The sequence below is a fragment of the Ursus americanus genome, chromosome 21, assembly GCF_024610735.1.
Source record: "Ursus americanus isolate L20-20 chromosome 21, mUrsAme1.1.p, whole genome shotgun sequence".
NCBI lineage: Eukaryota > Metazoa > Chordata > Mammalia > Carnivora > Ursidae > Ursus > Ursus americanus.
Window position 1 is genome coordinate 25,364,703 of NC_142147.1, and position 12,965 is coordinate 25,377,667.

A 12,965-nucleotide genomic window follows, 5' to 3' on the forward strand; every position below is an offset into this window, starting at 1 on the left:
CAGATCACTAATATGTGATAAACTATAAATACATTGCATACTTCTGACTCTAAGTAGAACACAATACCCAATAGGCTTATTTCTGGCAGATATATGCATCTTTTTGATGGATAACAAGAACATGATTACTGTCTGGTACTGAGTTCTCTGAAAACTTGAAGGGAAAAACCAATACCTGTGACTGGTTCATTGGGGTTACAACTTCTATCCTAGTTTTAAATTTGTGCAAAATGAATTAACTCTAAGGTGGGGAAAAAAAAATATATATATATATATGTAAGATAAAATGACTGGGATCTTAATTTGCAAAGATTATGAATGGGATTTACAGGCAGGGAGATTAAGACTACAAAAGAAGTTGTATTAGAATCAACTGAGAAGTGTGGGTTGCCCCCACTTAGTGGTAGGAAAGAATAGCAGAGAGATGAAAATTCTTTGAAGCTGCCCTCTCGAGCAAGCAATCACTACCTTATTCTTCCATCAGTATGAAGACTATGCCAAAAATATCACCTTCTGGGATTGACTTATTATTTTGACTGTCTGGGACTATAATTACAACATGATAACAGTGAAGTTGCATAACAGGAGATTTCCAGCGGCAACAACACACACCTTATTTTAACGGAGTAGAATATTAAGATGTATATTTTTACATTGATTCAGTTTGAGAAACTTCTTCCTTGGGTTTAAATGATCATTTATCAAATGAATGGAAAAGAAAAAAAAATAAGCACCCAAGAGTATTTCCTTTTGGACATAAAAATTGAAAAGACACATCTCTCTTTCCACCATCTGTGTGGAAGATGAATTTAAAGTAGAATGAGTCAGAAAACCTTCAGTGATTGCTCTCCCAGCTTTTATTAGGCACATTGGTGTCCTGCAAACAGAAATGCTTTCATTGGATGACAACTACAAAGTGAATAAAGTCATGAAAATTTAATTTATTCTACAATTTTGGGAGTTATTCTCCTCTATAAATGGTGGGCCCTAAGGAAAACGCTATCGTACTTTTGGATTTTAATAAAGATTTCATGCACCCAGTAAGAATGACAAATAGGATGCCACCTAGAGCTAAAAGCCACAGAGAGTGGCCTTGCTCTGGGACTCTGGAGCCACAGTGCTGCCCTTGAGAATGATTCATCATCTTAGGCAGGGTTGGTATTAAGTAAATCTGGGGTGACTTTCAGTTCATTCTGAAAATTAAATATTTTCATTAGACGGAAAACAAGGACATCAACATGCAGTTTGTCAGCCCTGAGATTTACCATGATTAAAACGCTGCAGTTGTACCCACAGTGCTTCTCCTAAGTCACCTTAACAAGCGTCCGTCAAGCCTTTAGCAAGTGCTTTAGAAGGGGAAAAAGTGTGAGACGTAATCACTCAAGGATCAAGCTTATGTTTAATGAAAACAATTCAGGGTACCCAAAACTACCTGTGTAATTTCACCAATTTCTCAGTTTCTACAAAATCTTTCCTGTAAGAAACTTGGTGTTTTTTACATATTTGACCTCTTCTATTCATCGGAAGTTCCTCCTACCCCTTGGAAGATGGAAAGGATGGGCTTTTCAGTTTCTGAATAGTCTTGATTTAGCCAATGTGATGGAATGTTTGTGCTCCCCCCAAAATAATGCTTTCTCCCCATGGAAACAAAAATGTCCCTCATTCCTGGACAATTTGGCTTGAGTGGTTACCCTGTGAGACTGCTATAGTGTACTTTTGAAGAAAATAAAGAAATGACCACAACAGAATTTATGACAAGATTGTTTTATATTTAAGAACCAAAGAAATAAGGGAGGGGTATAATTTCCTTACATTTTATGGATTTCAATATTATGCAAACCTATTCCGTGTAAGTAATAATACTGTTAGAAATACAGCCATTGAAAAACAATGACCACTCCAATGCCTAATCAAACAGTGTAACCAACTATCAGAGAGAGAATTCGTATTCTGCAATTTGCGTTGGGAAAGAAAGAGCGTAAAAAAAGGGGGCATGAAGTATCATCATCTAATAAGTCCCCAATACTATCCTTCCCTGTCCCTTACCATCACTCTTTATTGCTACTGACTTTGGGGTAGAACAAAAACGGTACCTGTAGGTTAAATTCTCCGAAAGTCCCACTATATTGCTGAACAAATGGGAATTTTAATTTATTAACATATTTACTTCTTTTCTTGTCTTTTCTTTCTTTCTTTCTTTCTTTCTTTCTTTCTTTCTTTCTTTCTTTCTTTTGCTTACTGATTTGATAAAAGAAATAAATAAAACAAAAAAATTAGGAATGGAAAAAGGATGTTAAGTACAGACAGATTAAAATCTTTAGTAGTTATAATTTTATGTCACTAAGTTTAAAACAAAAAAACCTTAAAGTTATCAAGAGAAAATGTAAAGGGCATTATCTCTAGGGAGAACAGAAATAATAACAATTTAAAAATTGAATATATAAACAAATTTCCCACCAAAGAAGACACTAAATTTAGAAAGTTTTTATCTGTCAGAATGCCTAAAATTAACAACACAAGAAACAACAGATGTTGGCAAGGATACAGAGAAAGGGGAACCCTCCTGCACTGTTGGTGGGGATGCAAACTGGTGCAGTGGAAAACAGTATGGAGGTTCCTCAAAAAGTTAAAAATAGAGCTACCCTATGACCCAGCAATTGCACTACTGGGTATTTACCCCAAAGATACAGAGGTAGTGAAAAGAAGGGGCACATGCACCCCAATGTTCATAGCAGCAATGTCCACAATAGCCCACCTGTGGAAGGAGCCGAGTTGCCCTTCAACAGACAAATGGATAAAGAAGATGCGGTATACACAATGGAATATTACTCAGCCATTAGAAAGGATGAATACCCACCATTTGCATCACCATGGATGGAACTGGAGGGGATTATGCTAAGTGAAGTAAGTCAAGCAGAGAAAGACAATTATCATATGGTTTCACTCATATGTGGAATGTAAGGAATAGCATGGAGGACATTAGAAGGAAGGGAAAAATGAAGGGGGAAATATCAGATGGGGAGGAGAACCATGAGAGACTATGGACTCTGGGAAACAAACTGAGGGTTTTAGAGGGGAGGGGAGTGGAGGGATGGGTTAGCCCGGTGATGGGTATTAAGGAGAGCATGTGTTGCAATGAGCACTGGGTGTTATATGCACATAATGAATCATGAAACACTGTATCAAAAACCAAAAAAAAAAAAAAAAAGGGCCCTTTTGGCCACAGGTGATGTGGATGACAAAGCATCGAGGTGTTGTGGGAGGAGGGCGGCAGTGCACTGGAGTGGGAGGAGGTACAGGGTGGGTGGAGCGGAAGATGCCAGGTGTGTATCAGCCGGGGTGGAATGTGACCCTTTGTCAGGCACTTACCATGCCAGGTCTCTATCAGGTGCTTTTCAGTCATCATCCCTATTCAAAGCTGTGTGGTTCTTCCTATTGTCATTCCCATTTTCCAGATGAGGAAACTGAGGTGCAAACTCACAAAGCAGGTCAGTGCGAGAGGTAGGATTCTGATCCAGTTTGCTCTCACTTGAAAGCCCGGCTGTGGTATAGACCCAGACATCTACCCTGTGCTCTTGGCAGTGCTGTGCTATCCCTAAGAGCAGTGTAGGCTTTAGTCAGGAGGCCAGGAAAAGCCATGGAGGGGGAGTGAGCAGGGTTGTGACCTACCCATGGGGGTGCCATAGGAGATACAATAAAATAGAGAAGGACTAAAAGCAGGAAGACTTTGCTTTAGAGGGAAGCAAAGAGGACCCATTTTGTTGAAGTGGTTGCTACGTAGAAAGAACATTTCTGTGTCCAGAATCTTCCGTCATGGCTTGTAGCCTAGACTTGGTCAGTAGTGGACACTGTGTAACTGCATGGCTCAACCCTGAGGCACATTCCACTCTATGCCAAGCTCTAAAAAATGCCCATGCCTGGGCCACACCCAGAAAAATTAAATCTCAGCCTCTGGAATGAAGTCCAGTGGGAAAGATTAGATTTCGTGAAACTTCTTGAAAAAAGAACATAAAATCATCTCCACCAACAACAGCAAAATCCAATGCTTAGTCTTTCTTTAAAATGAGTGCAGAAATCATGCAAATTACTGAGATTCGGGTCCCTTGCTTCCAAGATGTCGTTGAGTGTCCTGATTGCAACCTGGCTTGTTCCCTGCCCTCTTAGAACACTCTGTAACTCCCAGTCTGTCCCAGCACTCACAGGATACCATGCAAGTGAGAGGCCCTCACTAGCTTCAAGGGAAATCTGTGTCTGGTCCTAGGCATCTTTTAAAAAAAATTCCCCACCTGATTCTAAAGAGCAGCCCAATAAAGGACCTCTGATATGTATATAGCATCAATGCCCTCCACAGGACAGAAGAACCTCTCACTAAGTCACCAATCCACCCTCTGTGGCTTAACATCTCCCAGAGCATATGTGCACATCCTGGTCATGTCCACTGGGAACATGAGCCACCATCTTGCCTCAGTCAATCATCAGATATTTATTGAAGCACCTGCCATGTGCTTAACCCTGAGCTGGATGCTGTGGGGTGGGAGGGGGATGAAAAGACCCAGTCCCCACCCAGAGATGAGCTCAACATGTAGGAAAAGTTAACTTAGACCAGTGTTGTTGTCAATGACCTCATAGTTTGGCCATTGCTATGTTTTGCCTTCCCTGGGACGCACTTGGGAGGGTTTTGACAAATCTCTCCTAGAATGAGGTACGTGAGAACTTGCTTCAACAAGAATTTGGGCAGAGTAGATTTGAGGTGATTTTTTTAAATGAATTATAACATGAAAGGAACCTCAGAATCATTAGTTATTAGGAAAATGTAACTTAAAATCCCAACGAGATACTTGTAGAATGACTAACATGAAGTGCCGGCCAGGATGTGGAGAACTGTAACCAGCACACATTGCTGATGCAAATGCAAAATGGTACATCCACTCTGGAAAATATTTGGGCAAGTTCTTATAAAGTTAAATATATAACCGAGGACCAAGGAATTCCACTCCTATCTACCCAAGAAAAAAATGTATGCCCAACGACTTGTACACAAATGTTCACAGCAGCATTGTTCACAGAGCCAAAAGGGGGCAACAACCAAAATATGCAAATACTGGAGAATGAACTGGGGTTCATCCATGGAATACCACTTAACAATAAAAAGGAACAAATTACCAGTCCACACAACAACATGGGTGAGTCTCAAAAGCATTATGCAAAGTGAGAGAAGCCACTAACGAGAAACTGCTTATTAAATGATCTGATTTATATGACATTCTGGAAAAAAACAATAATGGGGACAAAAATAAGATCAGTGATTATGTGGTCTGAGGGTTGGAAAGGAGGAGTGACAAGAAAAGAGCAAGAAGGAATTTTTAGGGACCATGGAATTGTTCTATATCTTGGTCATGGTAATGGGTACGTGATTGTTCACATTCGTCAAAACTCATAGAACGGTACTCATTAAAAGGATGAATTTCCCTGAATGTAAATTATATCTTAATAAGCCTGACTTTGTAAAAACTAAAATGAATGATAACTATCAATTAGGATGAACAGGGCATTCTTAAAACAAGGGCAGCTGCCAGGTTAGATGATGACACTATGAGGAAACGATAACCAAAGAGCTTTTCGCCCCACAAATGGCATCAGTTCAGGTCTTTATTCCTATACATTATGTCCACAGTGGTTGCTGAATGGTCTCCAGCATCGGGCACTGCTCAAAGCCGAGCTTCTGCACGTTCATGGAGCATTCCCTGGGCCACCCTATCAGCAGTTGCCCCACCAGTGAGACTGGCCTGAGTTTCCTGCTGCTGTCTGTTCTCGTTCAGAGGAAGCGTTGTCTTTGGGACTGGCACTCCCGCCCACACTCCAGGCCTCCCCTGGGTCTCCATGGTTATCCCTAACCAAGAGGAGAATGTAATGTTTCGGGTTGCACCAACCCCTCATTTTAAAACAAAAGCCTAATGAAAGGGCAGGTGTGCCCAGAGCCCTCTGTGATTAGCTGTAATTCTTGGCAGAGTGTGACATGCTTATTCTTCTGAATTAGCACAGGGCACAAGGCATTTACCACGGTGCTAATTGCTATTGGATGAAAACAAGCAGCCCCAGTATGTGGGCATGAGGCAAGACAAAACAGATGCCAAAGCCATTCAGAGCCATACCCTGCATCGGGCGCTGTGCCGGTGGCTGAGAACACGTTTGTCTAAATGTCAGTCTCCTGTGGGTAGGGTGTGGGGAAGCAAGGCTGGAATCCAGCATGATTCGGGTTGGGTAACTGGGCAACCGCACACCCTCCTTCCTCCCCTCTGATGCAGTCAACACTTGCATTCAGTACTGTTCTTTATATTCATGTAGCGTTAGGGAAATAATGTGCACATTCTAAAGCATCCCCCCCCCCAACCAAACTCCACAGTGTATGGAATTTCCTCTGGAAGGGAATTATTGTGCTCAAGCAAAGCCAACTCTAGGCCAGGTTTAACTCATCTACCAGACTTCCTCAAAAATGCAAGTGTAGAAGAAATGACAGACTTCAGTGTCATTTTCTGTGGAAAAAAAATTTGTGCACATCCTACTTCTTCATGTTTTTTTTCCTTGTCTTACCCCATATCACCGTAGACATATGGAAATAGAAATACCTAGTAAACCAAATCTTCTGAAATCTTCCAAGTGTAGTCATGGAGGCCAAAAATAGAGCTAATATCACTGTCCATTTTTATCAACAGATATACCCAGAGGTGGTGATGAGGGGACTTCGTGAATTGAAAAAATAAATACCCTTCTTTATGGTTCTTTTTTTTTTTTTTTTAAAGATTTTATTTATTTATTTGACAGAGACAGAGACAGCCAGCGAGAGAGGGAACACAAGCAGGGGGAGTGGGAGAGGAAGAAACAGGCTCACAGCGGAGGAGCCTGATGTGGGACTCGATCCCACAACGCCAGGATCACGCCCTGAGCCGAAGGCAGACGCTTTAACCGCTGTGCCACCCAGGCGCCCCCCTTCTTTATGGTTCTTAAACACTTTTCTTATAGTGTAAAAATAAAACTCTGGAAAAAATAGAACGAGGAAAAAAATTCACTTAATGAAGGTTAGCTTATCTCCATAAAGGTGAATGGAAACAGCAGTGCTGCGTCTTTCAGATTCTACTGGAGTAAACTGGGTCTGCTCCTAAGAGTCTAGCTCAGCTGTCCCTCAAGCCTACCAAGCCTGCTGATGGAGACCTCTGTCAGGCAGAAAGAATGGTGAACCAAAGGTGTCATGACAGGTGGTCATGGCTCAAAAGAGAAGATGCCTCCTGTAACAATGAAGCTCCATATTTTAGTGAATGTCCCATTTTCAAGGAGGGGATTCTAGTTGGTTAAAACAAAAACCATAGGCCCCAAATGGTGTCACTTAGACTGAGTTCCCAAAGCAGGGCTTGATACATAATCTAATTACAGTTTCAACCTACCCCAGAAATGTAGTCGTAACCAGTCAGAACTTTCTCAGTCAGTGCCAGTGAGTCTGCCACATGGGTTCTCTCTGTCCACCCTCCCATCCCTGATCCCCTCATCGCAGCAAAACACCGAGGCAAATCTGCATGACAAGACCCTTTGCTTCTCCCCCTAAGGGAAAGCCACCTTGCGTAAAGTAATCCTTTTCTTTTGCCAATAACTTTCTTGCCCTGCTTTCCTTCTATAAAAACCTTTCATTTAGTACCTCCCCTGAGCTTCTCCTCAGAGTCCGCTCTAGATGGGGATTGCGAGATAGGATGCTACCCCATTCTTGAATCATCTAATAAAACCAATTAGATCTTTAAAATTTACGTGGCTGAATTTTTGTTATTTTACAGGATAAATACAGATCTGAGCCTAGTTAGTAATCACCAGGGACTACTTTGTATGCCCAGATCCTACTTCTCCCAAACCTCAGCACTGAAACCTGGCTGCCCATTGAAGTTTGGGTGATCATGTTGAAGCTATGCGTCTCCTGATTAAACAAGATGACCCCCCAAGACCCTGGACCACAGGGGACATTCCCCAATTGCAGGCAGAAGGAATGGGTATTCCGCAAGAGACCGAAGGGAGAGATACTTAATTAAAGTGCTTGCTTGATGCAATTGAAAATGGATCAGAACTGCCTTCTTCTTGCCTTTCTCCTATTCCCAGTCAAGTTCTTCCACCTTAGATATTTTTTTCCCTCTTCAACCACACTATGCAATCAAGCCACAAATCATGTTTTTGCTTTTTCATTAGCAAGCACTCAACTGCAGGAGCATCCTGGAGTTATACTGGTATTAGACTCAGGATACCTGGGTTCAGATCTTTTCTTCCTCTCAATAACCAAGTAATCATGGCCAAACCCCTTTAGTGCTTGGAGTCTGTCTTTGCATCTGTAAAATGGGGACACAATGATGAATATTCTTCCTTCAGAAAAGCCTTTTGAAAATTCTAGGTAATAACACCTCTCACAGTGGCTAGTACCTCATAGGTGTTCATCTGTTTCTTGAATCGCAGTGGGGAAAGTGTAGACATTATCTTGTATTGAAGTTTGCTTCAGAAAGGGAACTGTATGGGGGAGCCTGGGTGGCTCAGTCAGTTAAATGTCTGACTCCTGGTTTCCACTCAGGTGAGGATCTCAGGGTTATGGGATTGAGCCCCACATCAGGCTCTGTGCTTAGCAGGGAGTCTGCTTGAGATCCTCTCCCTCTGCCCCTCCTCCCACTCATTCTCTCTCTCTCTCTGTCTCTCAAAAAGAAATAAATAAATCTCTTTTTTAAAGGGGAACTGTATAGTCATTCTTTAAAATGTACAGTAGTTCATTGCCCCTCCCCCCCCAAAAAAAAACAGAGCAGAATTTGCAATGATAGGGTTATAAACTCAGTGGCATCCAGAAAGGAATCCAGGCTGAGCTGCCTACTGGGTGCAGGGTGGCAACAGGCAGACAGGCTTAGGTGTGAGTCCTGTTTTGCTTATAGCACCTAAAGGGTACATTTGCATTTGTAATCACTGGCCTGTCACATTTTGATAAATTGAAGAGCAGCTAGATTTTTCTCTTGAAAAACTTCAGTCCCCTTGCTGTAAAGAGTAAGAGGTTTGTTTTCAAACCTGACGGCTCAGATTGCCATGTCTCTTCCATTCTCTGTTGGCAATGGAGAGAGTGGTCAGGTTTGGGAAATTCCTGCGGGAAGATGAAGTAGCTCAGAGGCTGTTGACATTTATATCACTGTCCTTGGGGAATCTTGTTTTCCCTTCAGGGACGTTTGTGCTTTGGCCAGCGGACCTCAGCTCCCATGACGCCTAGAACCTGAGCTCCCTTATGTCTTCTCTCCTATCACTGCAGCCATTTTTATACAAATGCCCAGAAACTTCAATTAAAGTGGAAGATCGCCATTTGGGACAGAAAACCAACCAGGGAAATTCCAAAAGGGCTGATAAGGTCATGAACCAGAGTTTCCAGGGTGACAACACAGAGATTTCCTCATTCCTCCTCTAAAGCACCTTTCAAAAGTACCAAACACCCCACAGGCTGATGGGAGTGGTCAAAATCATTTTCCTCCCGCCTGGGTGGGCAGAGCACCTCTGTTGATTCGGAGAGTTCCGTGAAGAGACTTGCCATTCACAGAAAACCAGTGCACAGTTTGAGGATGCTGGAGTTCTGAATGCTGTGTCCAGCACCAAGCGAGAAGCAAGGGAATGAGCCCCGACAAGGGACCAGCAGCCCGTCTGACCCCAGCTCACTCGCTGTCATCAGCCTCTCCTCCCCTCACGATTTCCGGGTCCCCAGCTGATTCCACTCTTGTCTCCCAAGCCCAGTTTTCCCTTTGCCTAGTGCACTTGGCCTCCTAGTAATCAGGGAGCCAGAACCTCCTAAGATTGTGATTAGAAGAATCTTGGGACTTTAATCAGGAGCCTAGTGTTTTTTCAACTGTATGAGAGCAGTTAGAAAGAAAGTCTTAGGGGCGCCTGGGTAGCAAGTCATTAAGCGTCTGCCTTCGGCTCAGGGCGTGATCCCGGCGTTAGGGGATCGAGCCCCACATCAGGCTCTTCCGCTGAGAGCCTGCTTCTTCCTCTCCCACTCCCCCTGCTTGTGTTCCCTCTCTCGCTGGCTGTCTCTGTCAAATAAATAAATAAAATCTTTAAAAAAGAAAGAAAGAAAGTCTTAAAAGAGAAAAATGAAAAAATGCCTGAACTTGGAGGGATGGGGAATGGGTGAAGGGTACAGGTATTAAATTTAATGGGAACCAGGAAATCCTTAATTGATTTCTAGAAATGGAAATGGGCATCTTGAGGGGATGGAGGTGGGGGTGGGTACTGTTAATGAAAGCCAAGTAAAAGGGAAATGAGGGAGAAAAGGAGGATGATTAATGAAAATTTGGGATTGTGTGACTCAAGAAAATCATTCCATGGCTTTCATTTTTAGAGGATGTTCTCCCGTTTGCCCAGCATCTTCCAGCCAGTGCCAGCTAAGCCATTTTATTCCTACAGGAATAACTTAACAACAGCATATTTGCATAGCAGTCTAGAGTCTGTGAAGGAAGAGATGGGATAGGAGGGCTCTCCAGCCAGCAGTTCCCTGGGTCCTTTGCTAATCTTTCTTGCTGTTGCTGCAGAATTATGTTCTATAACCCTGGAGGACATAGATCTTTCCCTCCCTTGGTAGGATCCTACCCAGAGGCAGGGGTGTTCCTGAGAATAAAGGGACATGGACCAGGCAACGCATGGGTGGGAGAGAGAATTAATCTTGGTGAATAGCTGGTCACCCAGACATCCTAGAGATGAGTTATAAATGTGGTATCATTGAAGAGGGGCCATCATTGGGTTCATTATCAGTTTTTGCTGTGTAAAACACCGCTCTCAAAGTTAGTGGCTTAAAACATCAAGTATTTATTTTTTTAGCTCACAGTTCCATGGGATGGCTAGGATGGCTGGACAGCTAGGGTAGCTCTGCTTGTCTGGACCAACTTAATTGATTTTTGTGGTCTGCTGGTGGCTTGGCTGGAGTTGGATGATCTAGGGAGGGGTTTCTCACTCACGTGTCTGGCAGTTGGCCAACTAGTTGTTGATCTAAGAGGGCCTCCGCTGGGACTTCTTGTCTGTACTCCATGTGGTCTCTCCCTCCCACAGGCTAACCCAAGCCTTGTCATAGAGCAGCAGTGTCCAAGAGAATGAGAGCAGAAGCTGCAAGACCCTTTGAGGCTGAGGCTCAGATCTCACACGGCTCAATTCCACTACATTCGAGGAATGGGGAAATAGACTTATCCCCTTGGTGGGAGGGGCCACAAGGAGCTGGTGATCATTCACAGCCTAACACAGCTGGCAATCCCACCACTGATGTTCGAGGGTAGAATCTGCTTTGGTTGACTGTGCCACATTGGTCCACCACTTTCTCTCCTCAAGCCCCATTTTTATTTCTTTCATCACCTGGAAAATAAGAGACATGAATTAGATCATCTCTGAGGGCCCTTCTAGCTCTAAAATTTCATGATGATAAGAATTATCACTTAACAACTAGTATTTGGGGAAATGTAGAGAAGTTGGAAAACTTGTGCATTGTTGATGGGAAGGTAAAATATTACAGCCCCTATGGAAGACAGTAGAGGGGTGCCTGGCTGGCTCAGTGGGTAGAGCATGTGACTTTTGATCTCAGGGTTGTGAGTTCGAGTCCCACGTTGGGCATAGAGATTCCTTAAAAATAAAATCTTAAAAAAAAGAGAGAGAAGAAAACAGTTGAGGTTTCTTTTAAAAATTAAAAATAGAACTTCCATATGATCTAGCAATCCTTCTGGATATTTATTGAAAAGAATTGAAATCAGGATCCCAAAAATATATTAGCACTCCCACATTCATTGAAGCTCTAGTCACAGTAGCCAAGGTGTGGAAGCAACCTAAATGTCCTTTTATGGATGAATGGATAAAGAAAATGTGGTTTGTATACACAATGGAACATTATTCAGCCTTAAGAAAAATCTGCAATATGCAGCAACATGGATAAATGTAGAAGACGTGATGCTAACGAAGTGAAATAAGCCAGTCACAGAAGGACAAACACTGCATGATCGCACTTATGTGAGGTGTCTAAAGTAGTCAAACTCATAGGAGCAGAGACTATAATGGTGGTTGCCACGAGGACTTGCAAATCAGTGGGGGTCAAGTTTCACTCATACAAGATGAATAAGTTCTGGAGATCCACTGTACAACATTGTGACTATAGTAACAAAACTGTATTGTACTCTTAAAATTTTATTAAGAGAATAGATCTCATAGTAAATGGTCTTACCATAATTAAATAAAGATAAAAACAAATGTAGCTTATATCTGTTGAGTGATTATCCTGTGTCAGCATGCTTTTAAGTGCTTTACAGGTAATAACTTACGACGTGTAATCCTCACAGCTATCCTAGGAGTCCCAATTTACAGGATAGGAAACTGAGGCACAAAATTGTTAAATAACTTGCCCCAGGTCACAGAGCTAGCGTAGCAGAGCCAGAGTATGAACACAGTTCCCTGACTCTAACACCCATGGTCTTAACTGCTAGGCTGTGTGGCCTGCCTGGAGCATCACGGTTCTTACATGAAGTATTGAATAACAGCAGTGCATTAAAGATTATCTACCTTAATGCATTCCTGTGCTTTTAAAAGTTATTTTCCTGAAACTCAAGTGGTTAAGCATAATTCTTCTTTCATCCTCCTTCTCTTATAACTTCATCCATCTGTCTGTCCTTTCATTGAACAGATATTTCTTAAATTCATATAAATATGACACTGTGTCATGACTAACAGTCATAGTAGCTTGGCACTTTGTGTTTTCACTCTTGCTTCAATTTCCTTTGCTCTGGCTTTTAGGTTGATAATATTATACCCATATCGCTGATGGAGAAGTTAAATGATAAAAGTATCATAAGACTGTTTATATTTCTGCTAAGAGATAATTATCCAATTGCAGTTATGCTTTTAGCTAACCTATTGTCCCAGAAAACAGATTTCCACTTTTGATA

General features: G+C 42.3%; 1 protein-coding gene and 1 non-coding gene across 10 annotated transcripts in view; both read left to right on the forward strand.

Moving 5' to 3' along the window:
• The window catches only part of ZFHX3 (zinc finger homeobox 3), a 1,292,716-nt gene that overhangs the window by 874,885 nt on the left and 404,866 nt on the right, over positions 1-12,965 (forward strand). The window lies entirely within an intron of this gene.
• Positions 11,574-11,646, forward strand: TRNAK-UUU (transfer RNA lysine (anticodon UUU)). Its single transcript has one exon. It is a non-coding gene; the product is annotated as a tRNA-Lys (tRNA).